Genomic DNA, 17,081 nt, shown 5'->3' with positions numbered 1-17,081 from the left:
GTGGAAGATTTTCAAAAATGTCATCTTTACTGAAGAGAGAATGGTATAGGCTATATGAGACAGAATGTGACTCACATTTTCATCTTGCTAGTGAGGTCTGCGTGTTTCTAATTATGAACACACGATATTACACAATATTATAACATAGAAGAATGTGTATTGTTTTAGTGGGATGTGAGTCACTCCCTGATGAAAGACCACGAAGCCCTTTATCACCCTGGTACCATGGAGAGGGAAAAGTAGAAGCTCAGTACCACCTATTCAGCTATTGCCTAATCACCTTCACCTGTGTCAAATCAACTAGACAAATGGGGGAATCACAGAATTATGTGATGCATCAAGGTCTACTAGAAAAAACACTGGTTTTAGAGTTAGAGGACCTAATTTCACAGCTTACCAACTTTGTGCCTCTGGAAAAGTCATTTAGTCTATCTCAACTACAATTATCTATAATCATCTATAAAATAAGAGAGGTACTAGTTACATTTGTGTGGCTCAAATGAGAGCTGAAATGACTTATTTCACAACTAATTTCTGTCAGAGTATCCATAAGTAACTAATCTAGGTGAATTAGTTTTTGCTTTTTTTTTTTTTTAGTCTTTGCTGTAGCATTGACTGATCTCTGAAACAGAGTACCACTTAGAGAAAGGAAATCTCAATTCAAATGCTGTCTTTGATGTTTATTAGCTGTGAAACAAGTTAATTTTCTAAGGCTCAATTTTCATATCTGTAAAATGGGAAAATATTAGCACTCACTTTCCAGGGGTGTTGTAAACATCAAATGAAATAATATGACTATATAGGTATATGTATAGAAATTTAAATTTATTAAATTGCTTCAATAGTTAAGAATTATTTTGAAATTGATGAAGTGAAAGCAACCTATGAAACATTTAGTTTTGTACACATTTAATAGCTTAAAACCACACTGAGGACATCTTACCTACCCCTTTATAAAATGCTGTCTTAGATGTTGTCTTATCTCATGATGATTTTTTGTTTGTTTGCTTTTTGTGTGGTTAAATGATTTCCCCAGGGTCACACAGCTAGGAAACATTAAATGTCTGAGGTCACATTTGAACTCATGTCCTCCTGAGTCGGGGCCAGTTCTCTATGCACTGTGCTTTCTAGCTATCCTCATGATAGGTGATAAAGATGGTGATAAATATTTCTGTAGCACCTTGAAGTTTGTTGTCCCCATTTTATAGATGAGGTCCCAGCAGCTTGGAGAGAGAATGCAGCCCGTCCAAGGCCACACAATTAGAAAGTGGTGCCCCAGAGACTTGAACTCTGCCTCCAAATCCACTGTGTATGGCTGTGGTTTTGTTTTTGTTTCCACAATAGCCTGTAGCTTTTCAAGACACTGGGCTCCCTGCCATTCCTCCACTGTTTCCTGTTAGTCTCTGCTCTTATCTCTGCTCGGATGTAATGAGGAATGCTCCCAAACCAGAGCCCTCTTTTGTCATAACTCCCTCACTCTTTCCATCACGAATGGCATAGTATCAACTAGCAAACATTTATTAAGTGCCTACTATGGGCCAAAACTATGCTAAGAACTTGGGACCAAAAAGAGCAAAAGGCTATACTTGCCCTCCAGGAGTTGCATTCTAAAAGTGATCCTATGCTTTTTCTGTGACCACTGGTTCTCAGTCTTCTGATGTCCCTTGGCAGAGACTGTGCTATGCTTTTTCACATGTTGAGACATTTTAGAGGATCTGATTTGTTTTGAGAACCGAGTGATCTATTCACCCTCCTATTTCCTGGCCTACCAGATTCCCTTCAAGAATTAGATCAGACCTTGCTTCCTAAGGGAGATCTTTCCTGGTCTTCTTCACTGCCAGGCCTTCCCTCTAAGATGACCTTTCATTTCTCTTCTTCAGCATAATGTGACTTCTGTGTCAGAGCTCGTATTGTTCTGATCAGCCATAGTCAGACACATTGGAACTCGATTCTAATATACTAACCAACCAAGTGAACTCCTTGTGGCCCTTTCTTGTATCCCCTAACACTTAGCATAGGGCCTGGCATCTAGAAGGAGCTTGGTAAATTAGATGGACTAATAAGAACAGAGCCAAGACTAGGGATGAAGACCTTCAGAAAAAGTTGAGAGAAAAGAACACTTGGAGTTCCAAAGCAGATGCTGCTCTCTGGGTCTTCTATTATGTGGCTGAGTGACCATGAATAAGTCAATGTACTTCAGTTTCCACATCTGTAAATTGTGTTATCTCTAGGAACTAGCCAGCTCTGATATGCTACATCTTTTCCAGATCTCACATTCAATGTTTAGTGTTATAATGGCATAGGTTTTAAGTTCTGTTCCAGCTCTAATACTCTACATTTTCAAAGTTTCTTCTAGTTCTTACATTCTGTGTTCTAGAGTCTTTTCAGCTCTACCAGTCTATGTTCTAAGGTCCATTTTGCTTTCCTAATTTGGGTATTTATGTTGAAATCATCCTCTTCGTAGGCAGCGGCATTCCAAAGTAAGAGGGAGTTGTCTCTGTTGATGTTTTTTATTTTAGTCCTAAGTCTCTCCAAGATCAAGGCCTGTGAAGCCCTGATGGATTGTGACGTGGGCAATTGTTGCATTATTTCCTGGCTGGATTCTGTTTCATCGATAGTGCTGAACTTTGGCTGCTCGGACACCAAGTCAAAAGGGCTTCACATTGTGTGCTCAGCATAGAGGAGGATGACAGAGATAAGGAGAAAACCTTTTCTGTTTCTGTTTAGAGGCAGGAAAATGTTCCACAAGGAAAAAACTTAGTTTACATAAAGCCTTGGGAGGAACTCAAGGGGAAGGGAAATGGGTCACAACATAAAGCACTTTAGAGATGGATTTATTTATTTTTGAAGTAGGAGAGTTTGGGGAGAATAATTTACTTGTCAGCTTCCATACTAAGATGATGTGGGAGATCCTCATTGTAAACAGTTACTTAAGGGAAAAAGATTCTTGGATTGAAAGAGTCTCAACATGAAGGATCTGAGACCATATAATCCCACCCCATCTTTTTTCTCTCCCTTTCCTGATCCGGAATGTATTCTATGGCTTAGAATCATAATATGTTAGATCCAAAAGGGGTTTTAGAAGTCACGTAGTCCAAACTCCACACTTTGTAGATCAAAAATGACAGAAGAGAAAAACTAGAACCTAAAAAAGTTGTCACTTGCTGAAGGAATACTGTAGAAAGTCACAAGGTTATATAATTGGTCAGACTAAAATGGTAATAATAATGCTCTTCTTGTATGTAACATATACCCACTCTTACCCTCAAGGTAAACTGTTCACTCCTTGAGGGAAGGTGCTGTCATTTCTAAACTTTGTATTCCCAGAGTCAAGTACAAGTTTTAGTGAGAAAAGACACTTAATAAAATGTAGTCTGGTATGACAGAAAAAGTGGCGGATTTGATCCTAACTCTTTCATTCACTACCTTTGTGAACTTTGTCAAGTGACTTAAGACATCAAGTAAACAAATGTTCATGAGAGGATTACATGTATCAGATAGTATGCTAAGTGCTGGGGATAAAAATACAAGCAGATAAATAGTTCCTGTCCTTAGAGAGCTTACCTTCTAATAGGACAAGACAACACCTAAAAGAAATCTGAAAAGTTGGGGAAGAAATTAAGGTACTGGATGCTGTAGTCTCTAGCTGAATAGAGAAAGTTTAGGAGAGCCAGGAATTTAGCCTGAAAAGGAATGAAGAAATGTTGGTCCAGGCCTTCTCCTTAAAATGGAAATTCTGAGAAAATTCAGCTAATCAAGGGATGAGGCTAACAGGGTTAGCAGGTACTTCCAGCGTGTGAAGTCCAGGAGACTAGTGAGCTTCCAGGGTGAAGAGATTTCTATTGGGAGGATCAGTAGTGGAGCCTAACCTCTCTGTGGCTCTGGTGCCTTTATATGCAAAATGAGGGGATTGGACTAAATGATCTTTCTTCCAACTCAAAACCTTTGTTCCTATGATTTTGTAACTTAATGCCTATTGAATTGAAAATGACTAATATGGAAATATATTTAACATGATTGTATGTGTATAGCCTATATCGGATTGCTTGCTGTCTTGAGAAAGGAAGAAGAATTGGAGGGAGGGGAGAGAAAAAATTTGGAACTCAAAATCTTACAAAAATGAAAAATGAATGAATCATAGTTTTGCTAGCAAGCTTTAATGAGATCAGAGATGTGAGTACCCACAGAAATGTAAGGATCAACAAAAAGAAGTTGAACTCCCAGTAACAGAAAAACCAAAGCAAGTTTTGAAGAAGAGATAATGAAACATTCCTCCTTTTCCCTGACAGACAAGTTGGTGATTACTAGAACAGAATATTTTGTACGGTGTCCACAAGGCTTTTGTACCTATTACTTTAGTTTGATTTTTGTCTTTTTTGGGGGTGGGGGGGGTCACAAGGGAGATTTCTATTTGGAGGGAATGGAAAACAATTCTGATATAAAACAAAAACACATTAAATTCTTTTTTTTTATTTTTTTATTTTTTTTATTTTTTATTTTTTATTTTTTTAAATTTTTATTTAATAATTACTTTACATTGACACCCGTTTCTGTTCCGATTTTTCTTTTCCCTCCCTCCCTCCACCCCCTCCCCTAGATGGCAAGCAGTCCTTTATATGTTGCAGTATATCCTAGATACAATATATGTTTGCAGAACCGAACAGTTCTCTTGTTGCATAGGGGGAATTGGATTCAGAAGGTATAAATAACCCGGGAAGAAAAACAAAAATGCAGATAGTTCACATTCGTTTCCCAGTGTTCTTTCTTTGGGTGTAGCTGCTTTTGTCCATCATTTATCAATTGAAACTCAGTTAGGTCTCTTTGTCAAAGAAATCCACTTCCATCAAAATATGTCCTCATACAATATCGTTGTCGAAGTGTATAATGATCTCCTGGTTCTGCTCATTTCACTTAGCATCAGTTCATGTAAGTCTCGCCAGTCCTCTCTGTATTCATCCTGCTGGTCATTTCTTACAGAACAATAATATTCCATAACATTCATATACCACAATTTACCCAGCCATTCTCCAATTGATGGGCATCCATTCATTTTCCAGTTTCTAGCCACTACAAACAGGGCTGCTACAAACATTTTGGCACATACAGGTCCCTTTCCCTTCTTTAGTATTTCTTTGGGATATAAGCCAATAGAAACACTGCTGGATCAAAGGGTATGCACAATTTGATAATTTTTTGGGCATAATTCCAGATTGCTCTCACATTAAATTCTTAAAGGCATACAATAGTCTACACAAATTACTGAGTTCTTAAAGCTAATCTGATTAAGTAATAGCAACTAGAAGAGCTTTGAAGATGAGTCTAGCAATGGACTGTTTTTCTGTTCTCCAAAAAATTTGGAGAGTCACATTACCAGAAGTTTGGTCCATGAATGTGCAAATTATTTGGCCACACCATCTTAATGAAGGCCAACTCCTAAGTTTTAAAGAGGTTGTGGACTGCTCTGGTAGAGGCAGGATCTTGTGAACTGCTCTGGTAGAGGCAGGATCCTAAAAATATGGATAGAGTGAGCACAGACTTGGTTCCTGAGCCTCAAATATTACTATGATTGCTGTTGTTCCTTCTATTAGAGAGATAAATTTAGGTTCTGTGAAGGGGGGGAGGGGGAGGAAGGATTCAATCTGCTGAAGATAGTAGTAACTCAAATCAAAGTTTGACTTATGTGTGCAAAGAGATGTTTGCTCACAATAAGATAAATCTAGAAGTTGTTTGTGGAAAGAGCTTGTACCTGTTGATTATGGTAATAGTAATTGTAGCATTTAGCATTTAGCCAAGAACTCGTTTCTAGTGAATTAGAATTTAATAATAATGAGTATAGCATTTTCAGGCTTCCATAGCACTCTCTTCACAATAACCCCTTGAGATAGGTAGTATAGGGACTCTCATACCTATTTCAGAATTGAACGGCAGCCTTGGAGCAATGAAGAGGCTTGTCTAAGGTCAGGATAGAGTCAAGATTTGAGGCTGGATCTCCTGTCGTCAAATCAGGTATTCTTTCCTCTAGTGTATACTTCGGCCCCAGAGGCTAATCTAGGGCTCACCATGGACACTGAGTTATAAAAACTAAAAAGGCATCATGAAGCAGAGGAAAGAGCATTCTTTAGTCATTTACTAGTCTTCAGGTCAGAAGATTTCAGTTTGCATATCACCTTTAGCACTGATTATCTTACTAGTTTGACCTTTGGCAATTTTTTTTTTTTTTTTTTTTTTTTAGCTCATCTGAGCTTTGAGTTTCCTTAAATACTGCTTTAAATGAATTGACTGTGGCAGGATTGGAAGTTGCTAAAGACACCATCTTCCTTATGTTCCTATTAGTGTTTGTGTCTTGCTTTGTGAAAGTGTTTGGGAGGGAAGCAAAAAGTGCTTCCTTTGTGTGTGCATATGGAGCAGAGTTGGTCAATCAAGTCACATTGATTACGCTCCTACTGTATGCCAGATACTGTGCTAAGTGCTGGCAAAAGACAGCCCTGGATCTCAAGAAATACAAAGTCTAATAAGGGACACAATAGGCAAATAACTAAATACAACAAAATATATGTAAGATGAATTGGGAGGCAATTTCATAGGAAGGCATTAGAATTAAGAAGAATTGGAAAATGCTTCCTGCTGAAGATGGGATTTGAGCTGAGATAGGAAGCTATCCCAGGAAGCCAGGAGACAGAAATGAGGAGAAAGAAGGTTCCAGACAGTGGGACAGCCAATGAAAATGTATAGGAGCAGGAAATGGAATGTCTTGTTTGAAGAATAAGAAGAAAGCCAGGGTCCTGTGTTTGTGTGTATATAAGCTATAAAGAGACTGGAAAAGTAGGAAGGGGCCAGATTTTGGAGAGCTTTGAAAGCCTAACAGAATATTTTCCATTTGATCCTGGAAATAATGGAGAGCCACTAGACTTTATTGAATAAAAATAAGTGGGGTGAGTTTTAGAGTTTTAATTTGGCAGTATGGCAGCTGAATGCAGGATGGAGAATCTTGAGGGAGGGAGACTACCCAACAGGCTAGTGATGAACACAGAGCCTGTGAAGTGTATCTGTTATCTCATCATTTATCACTTCAAAATTTATTAAGTTTTTCCCATTTTTCAGTCCTAGGACTAAGTATTGAGAATACCAACACAAGAAAGTTACCAAGACAAAAAGTTTACAATCCAAGGTAGGGCAGTGGAAGGAAGGAAATAAAAGCATTTATGAAACACCTATGATATACCAAGTACCATGATAGGTGCATGACAAATATTATTTCATTTGAATCTCACAACTCTAGGAGTGCTATTTAACTCTAGGTATTATTTAACACTTGAAAAAATTGAGGTAGAAAGAGGTTCAAGTGAATTGCTCAGAGTCACATAACTAGTAAATATCTGAAGTTGAATTTGAATTCAGGTCTTCTTGACTCCAGGTTCAGCCTTCAGTCCTTTGCACTACCTAATTGCCTCCTAGTGAGTGGGACATGGAGTAAGGGAGGAGAAGGAAGAGAGTTATAGAGAGGGATGGGAAATTGATTTAACCTTTTCACAACAATAATATAAAGGTATTGTGTGACAAGAACAAAGAAAAGAACAAGGTGAAGTTACAGGAAAATTTGAGACAGCAGAGAACATTTTAAGCTAAAGAGACCAGGAAATGTGATCCATGAGTTAGGCCTTGTGAGAAAAGTAAGAAGTAAGACTTTCTGACTTTAAAGCCCATGGAAGACCATTGTTGAAGAGAGTCTATTGGTATGGCATTGGGTAAATAATATTAATATTAATAACAACAATAATAGTTATAATTTATATAGTGCATTAAGGTTTATAAAGCACTTTACACATATAATTTTATTTGATCCTTACAAAAAAGCATGGGGATTATTATCCCCATTTTACAGATCCATTTAATAAACATTTATTAAGCACCTACTATGTGCCAGGCACTGTGCTAAGCCCTAGGGATACAAGACAAGGCAAAAAATAGTCCCTGCTCTCAAGGACTTATAATAATGATGGACCAACTGAACTTCCTCAGAGATATTACAGAATTTGAACTTCCTAACTCCAGGTACAGTACTCTATCCTCTCTGCTGCGGCTACCTCACTAACATGATATGAGAGCATGTTCCTGACAAAATGTGTGTGTGTCTGTGTGTGTCTGTGTGTGTCTGTGTGTGTTTGTGTATGTATGTGTATTTGTGTGTTTGGGAGTGAGGGTGGTATGCCCTACCAAAACATAGAGCTGGGAGAACACAGGAATAAGGAGAGAGGTTAACTTGAGTCTTTTCAGAGACCTGGCCTAGGAGTTGGCAGACATGGGTTTGAGTCAGGGCTCTGTTCCCACCTAGCTATGGGATCTCAGATATACCACCTGATCTCTCCAGATTTTTTCTTCATCTCTAAGGGGCTTAGAGTAGATAATCTCAAAAGTCTGACTTTCTATAAATCTATGATTTCCCTTTCAGGCTCTCAATGCCTTTGAAGCAGTAACTCTTCTCTGCTACAGATCCTTGTTCCAGACTATTTGTGACTTCCTACCTCCCAATCAAGATTTATTTGTCCTGTGTTCTATTTCTTCTGGTTCTTGTTCTCTGCTAGATCATCATTTGTTTGATATAGAGTTTTGCAATTTACAAAGAGCTTTATAGATAGTTCTTTTCACCCTCTCAGCAACTTTAATAGTTACTGATTCCTATTGTACAGATAAAGAAACTGAGGCCTAGAAAGCATAATGCCTTCCCAAACTCATTCAAGTTGTAAGTGACAGAGCCAGTATCTAAGTCCAGGTCTTCTGACCTGTAGTTTAGTTTTCTTTTTGTTCTTATTGTTTCCCTCCTCCAGCCCCTTACCCTAATCTTTCCCAAACAAAGTCTAGATCAAGTTCTATTTCCTCTATGAGGCCTTCCGTGGTCCATCTAGTCCAAGGAAATCTTTCTCTTCCTCTGTTTTCTCTCAGTTCCTACAGCATTTATTATCTATATCACTCCTTTGGTCCCTTAACTACATATGATGATGCATTATTACTTACCTGTGTCTTTTTAACCAGACTGTAAAGTTCTGAAGAGTGGGGTTCATAACTTGCTTCCTCTCTATGTCTCTTAAGACCTGCTATGCAGTATGTGCATGTAGTAGGTGCTCAGAATATGTTTCTGAAAGAAAGCCAGTCAGGAAGATTTTTTTAGGAAAAAGAGAAGGGAAGGAAAAAAGGAGCAAAGAAAGGCAAAGAAGTAAGGAAGGAGAAAAGAAAGGGAAGGCAGGAAAGAGAAGGCAAAGAAGAAAAGAGGGATAGAAAACAAGAGAAAAAGGGAGGGATGGAAAAGATAAATAATAGAAGAAAAGAACAAAGACGGGGATAGAAAGCAAAAAGGCAGGAAAGGAGATAGGAGAAAGGACAGGAAGGTAAAGAATAAAGACAGGGAGGAAGGGAGAAAAAATGGGCATGTGAAGGGGCTTGGATTTTTTCCAGTGTTAGAGAACCTCTTAGTAGGTGGTCACATGTTAGTATAAATACCATTTGAACAATGAAAAATCCACAAAGTATAATTTGTTTCTTTTGAGTTCCAGCTCGGCAGGAATCTCCTTTTTATTCATCTCACTGTGCATGAACTGAATCAGTTCATGAAAGGGAGAGGGAAGAAAATATGTACTTTCATGTAACACTGAATCTGCTTGAAAAAGGTCATTTTGATAAATGTCTTATGTTGCCAAAATCAGCACTGTTTAGAATTGCAACTGATATTTATAGCCCTTTACTTCGGGCTTCTAATAAAAATTTCCCATATCCTTTCTTTACTCATCTCTTTAAAATTCTCCAGCTTTTCTGCATCTCGACTGGGTGTATGCACTTGTGGGAAGCTATTCCTTGGTTTGTGTTACTTGGGCCTTTGCCATGACTTCACTGCGGTAGAACAGGGTTATTGCTCTGGGTTGGGTTTCTTTAAAAGGCCTTACCCTGAGCACTGGTAACTGTAGGCCAGATGTCTCTAGGGGAACAGAGAATCCTAGAATACTGTAGCTCAAAGGGAACTTAAGGGCACATCCAATTCAACTGGATGTCTTTGGGACAGTGAATGACAAAATCATCACATACAGGGTATTTCTTATCTTCACAATGGTATCTTTTTTTGAACTTGCCATAAAGGATCTAGGTTAGCAAGGATAGTCTATACTATTTATGATGGACTGGGAGTCAAAAGGTTGGCTCCAAATCTGACTTAGCTACTTGCTAGATAGATGACCATGATGTGTTTAATTTAACTCTTTGAGTCTCCATTTCCTTATCTTTAAATGGGGGTTTGTAAAAATACTTCCACTTATATTTTTCCACTTTCTTTTTCTTTTTACAACATGATTAATATGGAAATATATTTTACATAACATGTATAATGGGTGTCATTGCTTGTCTTCTCAATGGGTGTGGGGGGCTTGGAGGGTGGGAGAGAATTTGGAACTCAAAATAAAAATTCTTTCACAGCCTACTTCATGGGGGTGTTGTGGAGCTCAAATGAGATAATGTATATTAAATACTTCATAGTAATAAGATGTGAGAATCAAACAAAACCTCTGCTGTTAGCACTGTGACTTTGGATAAAGTCTGGGTTCCAGTTTTCTTACTGATAGAATGAGAACTAGGCTAGCTGTGTGATCTTAGGGATGCTACAAAATTGTATCAACCTCAGATGTCCCTTTGTTAAATGAAGGGTTTGGTGGATGACCACTAACTTCTAACATTTGAAAGAACAAAAGTCAAAGGAGTCAAAAGACCTAGAGTTAGATTTTAGTTCTACCACTTAATACCTGTGTGACCTTCAATAAATTACTAAAGCTCTCTGGGTCTCTGTTTCCTGTAAATTGAAAGGGTTATACTCTTTTGCTCTCAAAGGTCCTTTCTTGTCTAAATCCTATAGTCTTCTGACTAAGCTGGTCCTTTGAGACTCTAATGCTCTATTATTTGATTCCTAGACACCCTAGGTAGACTTCAGTTAAGCTACCACAAGGAAAAACATGGTTCCGTGGCTTCTTCTTGGCACTTTGATGCAGTGGAAAAAGCCAAGGCAGAAAACCTGAATTCTAGATCTGGTTCTGATACAGATTAGTCACATGAATTAGGGAAAATCCCTTAGCCTTTCTGATCCCCAATTTCCTGTAAATGGTAATAATCAGACCTTCTTTGCTTCTACCTCTGTAATGCACAGAAAACTTTTTGTAAAGAAGATCTAGATGTTAGTCCTTGCTATGATCATTATTGTGAATGATTTCTATGATAAGAGCAGAAAGGGTTTGCCAAAAGAGACCCAAACTTACTCTAAGAATCTCCAAGGGCAGGAGATCAGTGTTACATCGTGGACTCTGTTGTAGACAGGCCCTCACTTAAAAGGACAATTCTCTTTTCGTAGCTTTTACATTTTGAAAGATATCAAGACAAATCATAGTAGGTTTTAAAAGTAGATATGAAGTGAGCTTAATTCTAACCTCTTGAGCCTAAATCTCTCTCCTGTCCTCTATCTTTCATCTCCAACTACCCACTGGACATCTTGAATATTATACTAACAGAAGACAGCTAGGAAAAAAACCTAGAGTTTGTTAAGAGATGGGGCTATCAGATGAGGATCAACAAGAATGTCACTGGATCAGTTAGTATGTGGAGGGGAATTGGAAACAATTATGAACAAACAAGATATATACAGGGTAAATTGGAGATAATCTGGGGGAGGGGGCACTAGGATGAAGGAAGACCAGGAAAGGCCTCTTGCAGAAAGTGGGATTTGAGTTGAATTTTGAAGGATGCCAGGGAAATCAGGAGACTGCAGTAGGGAAGGAGAGCATTCCAAGCATGGGAGACTACCAATGAAAGAATCAGGCAATTGAATGTCATGTGAGGAATAGTGAGGACAGTTATTGGAGGGCAGTAAAATGTAAGAAGAATGGAAAGATAAAGGCCATGTGAGAAGAGGAAAGCTTTTCTATTTGATCCTGGAGATAATTGGGAGCTAATTGAATGAGATGAAATCTCACCAAAGTTATCAATACTTTTTTAGTTGCCAAATCCAATGGCCTTTTCTCAATTCTCATTCTTCCTGGCACTCTCTGCAGCCTTCAGCAATGGTGATCATTCTCACCTTCCTAATATTTTCTTCTCAATGGGTTTTTGGGATGCCCCTCTTTTCATGTTCTCCTCTCACCTATAGATCTATTCTTTCTTTGTCTCCTTTGTTGGATTCTCATCCAGATCATACTTTCTAATGATTGGTATTCTACAAGGTTTTTTTCTCTTCTCTTCTCCTTCTATACTATTTCACTTGATGATCTCATCACCTCCCACAAATTTAGTTACCATCTCTATGCTGATGGTTTTCAAGTCCACCTATGTTGCCCTAAACTCTCTGTTGATCTCTGATTTCCCATGTCCATTGTCTTTTAAACATCTCAAACTGGATGTCCAATAGACATCTTAAACATGTCCAGAACGGAATTCCCTCTAGACCTCCTCTGTCTCTTACTTTTCCTATTACTATAGAGGGTGTACACACACACACACACACACACACACACACACACACACCCTATAATATCCTTCCATTTCCATATATATCTATATATGTACACACTCTATACTATGCTTCCATTTCCTCAGGTTCCCAACTTAAGAGTCATCTTGCCATATCCAAGATGTTGCTAAGACCTGTTATTTTATCTCTGTAACATCTTTTCTATATACTGCTTCTCTCCTCCAGCAATGCCATCACTTTAGTTCAGGTCCTTGTCAGCTTATACCTAGATTATTGCAATAGCTGCAAGTGGGTCCGCCTGCTTTAAGTCTCTCCTCATTCCAATCTGTCTATTAGTCAGTCACCAAAGTGGTTTTTCTAAATTATAGATCTGACCACATCACTCCCCTACTCAGTAAATTCCAGTGGCTTCCTTTTGTTTCTAAGATCAAACATTAATTGTGCAAAGACCTTCATATCCTAGCCCTCTCCTGTCTTTCCAATCTTCTTACTCCTTATTCCCCATTCCCTATTCCTTCGTCCAGTGACCCTGCCCTCTTGTCTATTCCCCGAGCAGGGCACTCCAGCTCTCAGCTTTGTATATTTTCTCTGTTATGCCCTATGCCTGGGATGTTCAATCTCCTGTCTCTGACTTCCTTTAAGTCCCAACTAAAATCTCTTCTTTTACAGGAAACCTTTTCTAATCTTTCTTAATTCTAATGTTTTCCTTCTGTTTCTTAATATTTCCCTTTTATCATATATACATATATATAGCTTCTTTGTATGTATTTGCTTGCATGTTTTCTCCCCTTTTGGATTGTAAACTCCTTGAAGTTAAGGGCTGTCTTTTATCTTTAAGGAGCTTATGATCTAATGAGGGAAGACAAAACATAAAAGGAAAAATAAAATTTTGGGGTGGAGAAGGAAAAGTCAGAAATGAAGAGATGTCTGAGCTGAGTTATCTCCTTAAATGGAGATGTAGATTTCATGGCCCCATTCTCCAATCAGAGAGGCAGAGGATAGGGATGATATGAAGCAAATTTAATATGGTATGTAGTGTTCTACCCCAGAATATCTCACTTCTGCAAAGACAGGTGGGAGGCATATTCTCATATCTCTTTTAGGCCAAACTTGGTCACCGTCATTTCACAGAAGTGTTCTTTCTATTGACTCATATTAAGTGTTTATGAAACTACTCTTTTTTGGGTTATGGACCATTTTCAACATTATGGGTGTTTGTGTGTGTGTGTGTGTGTGTGTGTGTGTTGTAAGTAAATCTAGGAGATAAAAATGTAAATTTAGTCATAATGATTTTTTTAGCTAACTTACTAATAATGAGCTAAGAGACAGAAGGAGGTATGGCATGTGTGGGAGAAGAGAGATGTGCAAGAAATAAAAGTTTAGCATGGTAATAAATCAATCAATAAATATTTATTAAGTGCCTACTATATGCCAGAATCGGGCAACTAGGTGGTGCAGTGGATAAAATGCCAGGTCTGGAGTCAGGAGACTCATCTTCCTGAGTTCAAATCTAACTTCATATATTTCCTAGCTGTGTGACTCTGGAAAAGTCACTTAACCCTGTTTGCCTCAGTTGCCTCATCTGTAAAATGAGCTGAAGAAGGAAATGGAAAACTGCCCAGAAAACTCCAAATAAAGTGACAAAGAGTCAGATGTGACTGAAATGACTTAATAATAGCAACATGTGCTAGGCACTATGCTCTGGGAATACCAAAACAGTGAAGATGCTTACAATCTAATAATCTTATCTGTAGCATAGGAAAGTTTCCAAATCACTTTGACATGTATTATCTAGATTTATCTTCACAATAACCCTGTTGGAGTATTATTGTGCTCACACATGGCCCACAACTTAGAATGCCTTCCTAGTGTATCTTATTAGATTCAATTAGATGCTGCAGTAGTTAGACTGCCAGGCCCGGAGTTAGGAAGACCTCAGTTCAAATGTGTGACTCTAGACAAGTTTCTTAATCCTTGTTTGCTTCAAGCATCCTCATCTATAAAATGGGGATGATAATGGCACTTATATCCCAGGGTTGTTGTCACAATTAAATGAGATAATAAAGCATTATAAAGCACTGAGCACAGTTCCTGGCACATAGTAGGCAATAGATAGATGTTTATTATTATTATTATATCATTTGTTGAAAATGGAGTGAGCTTTCTTGAGGTTATAGGTTCTTCCTTTGTGAGGTCTCTAAAGTGAAGCAATATGACCACTTGTAAAGGGTATTTCTTATAGGGAATGGGTTGGGATAGATGGAGGCTGACTCAGGTTTCCTTCAAAGATGAGTTTCTCTGATTAAATCCCATTTCTATTATTTGATGTATAGCTTTGAACTACTTAACATTTCTGAAACTTTGTCTCCTCATCTATAGAAATGAAGATAATATCACTTGAACCATTTATCTCACAGGGTTGATAATTTCTTGTGCTTTGTAAATTGCAAAGTAGGGTATAAAAATGAGATATCTTCATTATTAATTATCTTTCAAAACACAGCTTACAAATCACTTCCTCTTCTATGAAGACATCCTTGAATCTTCTAGATGGAAATTTCCTCTCTGTAATGTTTAAGGATGAGCAGGATGATTACATTCATATTCTACAATTTCTTTAGCTACTCTGCAATCGATAGATCAGGGATATTTCTTATTTATCTTTGCATTTCCCATAGGTCCCGTGCAGGGTATAGGATATAATAGGTACTCAATGAGTGTTTGTGCAGTTTTGTATGAGTGAATGAATGTCCATTTGCTAGAGGAATCAATTAAGCCCTACTATGGGTCTTAGAGGACAACATTATCTAGTGTAAATTTATCTTTTGGTAGTATGAGTATAAGACAAGAGATTAATAGGTATTGGACCCGATTCTACCACTTGGCTTTGTGACTTTAGACAAATATCTTAATGGCAGTGGGTCTTAGTTATCTTATATATAAAATAATGTTCAATTTTTAATGGATATTTAAATGCCTTCTATATGCTGGGTACTAGTTGCCAGGGATATAAAAAACAAAACAAGAAGCCTTCTCTCCCCTAGCTTATATTCCTCTGGGGAAGATGGGAATATAATAATGATAACTTTTTTTTTTTTTTTTTAATTTTTTATTTAATAATTACATTATATTGACACTCATTTCTGTTCCGATTTTTTTTCCCCTCCCTCCCTCCACCCCCTTCCCTAGATGGCAAGCAGTCCTTTATATGTTGGATATGTTGCAGTATATCCTAGATACAATATATGTTTGCAGAACCGAACAGTTCTCTTGTTGCGTAGGGAGAATTGGATTCAGAAGGTATAAATAATCCGGGAAGAAAAACAGAAATGCAGATAGTTCACATTCGTTTCCCAGTGTTCTTTCTTTGGGTGTAGCTGCTTTTGTCCGTCATTTATCAATTGAAACTCAGGTCTCTTTGTCAAAGAAATCCACTTCCATCAAAATATGTCCTCATACAATATCGTTGTCGAAGTGTATAATGATCTCCTGGTTCTGCTCATTTCACTTAGCATCAGTTCATGAAGGTCTCTCCAAGCCTCTCTGTATTCATCCTGCTGGTCATTTCTTACAGAACAATAATATTCCATAACATTCATATACCACAATTTACCCAGCCATTCTCCAATTGATGGGCATCCATTCATTTTCCAGTTTCTAGCCACTACAAACAGGGCTGCTACAAACATTTTGGCACATACAGGTCCTTTTCCCTTCTTTAGTATTTCTTTGGGATATAAGCCCAATAGAAACACTGCTGGATCAAAGGATATGCACATTTTGATAATTTTTTGGGCATAATTCCAGATTGCTCTCCAGAATGGTTGGATTCGTTCACAACTCCACCAACAATGCATTAGTGTCCCAGTTTTCCCGCATCCCCTCCAACATTCATCATTATTTTTTCCTGTCATCTTAGCCAATCTGACAGGTGTGTAGTGGTATCTCAGAGTTGTCTTAATTTGCATTTCTCTGATCAATAATGATTTGGAACACTCTTTCATATGAGTGGTAATAGTTTCAATCTCATCCTCTGAAAATTGTCTGTTCATATCCTTTGACCATTTATCAATTGGAGAATGGCTTGATTTCTTATAAATTTGAGTCAGTTCTCTATATATTTTGGAAATGAGGCCTTTATCAGAACCTTTAACTGTGAAAATGTTTTCCCAGTTTGTTGCTTCCCTTCTAATCTTGTTTGCATTAGTTTTATTTGTACAAAGGCTTTTTAATTTGATGTAATCGAAATTTTCTATTCTGTGATCAGTAATGGTCTCTAGTTCATCTTTGGTCACAAATTTCTTTCTCCTCCACAAGTCTGAGAGATAAACTATTCTATGTTCCTCTAATTTATTTATAGTCTCGTTCTTTATGCCTAGGTCATAGACCCATTTTGATCTTATCTTGGTATATGGTGTTAAGTGTGGGTCCATGCCTAATTTCTGCCATACTAATTTCCAATTATCCCAGCAGTTTTTATCAAATATTGAATTCTTTTCCCAGAAGTTAGGGGCTTTGGGTTTGTCAAACACTAGATTGCTATAATTGACTATTCTGTCTTGTGAGCCTAGCCTTTTCCACTGATCCA

General features: G+C 37.8%; 1 protein-coding gene across 1 annotated transcript in view; it reads left to right on the top strand.

Moving 5' to 3' along the window:
- Nucleotides 1-17,081, top strand: part of RAB30 (RAB30, member RAS oncogene family) — a 110,156-nt gene that overhangs the window by 66,059 nt on the left and 27,016 nt on the right. The gene's annotated exons all lie outside the window — the stretch shown is intronic.

Source organism: Antechinus flavipes, chromosome 3, assembly GCF_016432865.1.
Source record: "Antechinus flavipes isolate AdamAnt ecotype Samford, QLD, Australia chromosome 3, AdamAnt_v2, whole genome shotgun sequence".
NCBI classification, from domain to species: Eukaryota; Metazoa; Chordata; class Mammalia; order Dasyuromorphia; family Dasyuridae; genus Antechinus; species Antechinus flavipes.
This window is presented reverse-complemented; position numbering and strand designations above follow the sequence as displayed.